General features: G+C 47.8%; 1 non-coding gene across 1 annotated transcript; it reads right to left on the bottom strand.

Moving 5' to 3' along the window:
- Positions 1-1,300: 1,300 nt before the first annotated feature.
- Trnap-agg lies at positions 1,301-1,372 on the bottom strand. The gene has a single exon. It is a non-coding gene; the product is annotated as a tRNA-Pro (tRNA).
- Between the last annotated feature and the right edge of the window lie 352 nt (positions 1,373-1,724).

The following is a 1,724-nucleotide window of genomic DNA, read 5'->3' as shown; positions in this document are numbered from 1 at the left end:
GCGACGAGGCAAGCCGCATTGAAGCAACGGGAACATGAGACCAATACGATGAGCGGCGTTTTCTAGAAATCCAAAAACCGGGCGAAGCGACGGGCGACAGTGAGAAATCTTTGTCGCTCGTCGCCGACTCTCGTCGCTCGCTAAATCGCTTGCACGCGATCCAGCCTTAAACGAATAAAGAGAAGCGATCGGCACCGCTTTCGTCGGCGTAGTCCAACGAGGCTGACGCGATCGTCCAGGTGGGGGAGGGGGGGGGGGCACTTAGCACGTCGACGGCGGCTAAGTTGGACGGCGAGACGATAGCTGAATTCTCACATCGTCGCACAGGAACTGCAGCGCACAACAGCGGATACCGGAACAGCTCTTCGAGGTAAACCCGGGTCACTTTGAGAGGTCGACAACCCTCTGTGAGAACGCCGTTGAAAGCCGCGCACGCCATGTTGAAAAACGATAGTTCATCATCAGCCCCTGATGTCAGTGACGTCAAAGAATGAGTGGAAGCGATTGGCTGGCGGAGTGCATCCAAGGTGGCTACCTGTGCTTTGGTTTTCTTCACCGAGGCTTTGATATTACGTTCTGGCCTAGGTAATCGGTACTAGTGAGCGTACTTCCCATAAAGTGGCGCTGCCGTCGGAGGCCGATGCCATCACGATATTTGATTGAAGTTCCATAACGAACAACCAGGTGTTTTTTGGTTATCGTTCAATTCATTTAAGATATGTTTTCTTGAGTTTTCTAACAAATCATTGATGTTTCCAAAGCTCTACCGCTGCCTACGTTATAATGAAGCAAAGAAATGAGCTCCGGAATTTTGTTTCCGTACCCCGTTAAGTCCACAGATTCTGTTGCGGTCTGTGAGTTTAAGTTTTTGGTGATGGAAAGAAGAGGGAAGCGAGGCAGGGCGAGGTGGAAGTATACATTTTTTAGTGTTCATTGCAACAATAATGCACATATATATTATATTTCAGATGATTATTCGATTGTGATTATTCGATTGCCAAAACTCGAACCAATATATGAACTTTGTCAACAAGTAGTGCTTACCGATTGCTGGCCTAGTAAATTCAGACTACGGATGAAGAAAAGGCTAAAGCAAGCGTTTGGTTGCTGGTAGCTAGTCGGGTTGTTCCTAGACTGCACTGATGATGTCTTCCGCACGGGAGACGAAACGTCTACTCATAAATTGTTGACATTGTTTTATAAGTCGAAGATATTTGGTGTGTAATCATGAATTCCGGCTTTTGGAACATTTTTAGTCTAGTAAAGCAAAAGACTAAAAGAATAAAGAAAAAATAATGTCGGGCTCGTCCGGGATTTGAACCCGGGACCTCTCGCACCCTAAGCGAGAATCATACCCCTAGACCAACGAGCCAGCTGGAAAGTGGACGCCACCACGTTGTCGTGGAGGTATCCCGCAGGGCCATGTTTTGCGTCCTTTTTTATTTTTCTTTCTGCGCCTATTTTTAGGTAGACATAAGTCCCGACGGATGACGTCGCACATTTTTCATCTCATTGACACTCACTCAGCTGACCCATTCGCAAGTTTCAACGATAGCTTTACCGCTGTGGCGTTCACGCAAACACGCTGTTCAAAAATGAAAGCCGTTTACAATTCCCTGTAACGCCGGTTAGAGCGCAGCTCTTGAGGAGGAAGATGGAAGCGTACTGGGGGATAGGTGACTCCTTGAGGTCACGTGACCTCAAGGGGGTCACGTGATTTCAAG

The sequence above is a fragment of the Ixodes scapularis genome, unplaced genomic scaffold (assembly GCF_016920785.2).
Source record: "Ixodes scapularis isolate PalLabHiFi unplaced genomic scaffold, ASM1692078v2 PGA_scaffold10__122_contigs__length_95168666, whole genome shotgun sequence".
Lineage (NCBI taxonomy): Eukaryota > Metazoa > Arthropoda > Arachnida > Ixodida > Ixodidae > Ixodes > Ixodes scapularis.
This window is presented reverse-complemented; position numbering and strand designations above follow the sequence as displayed.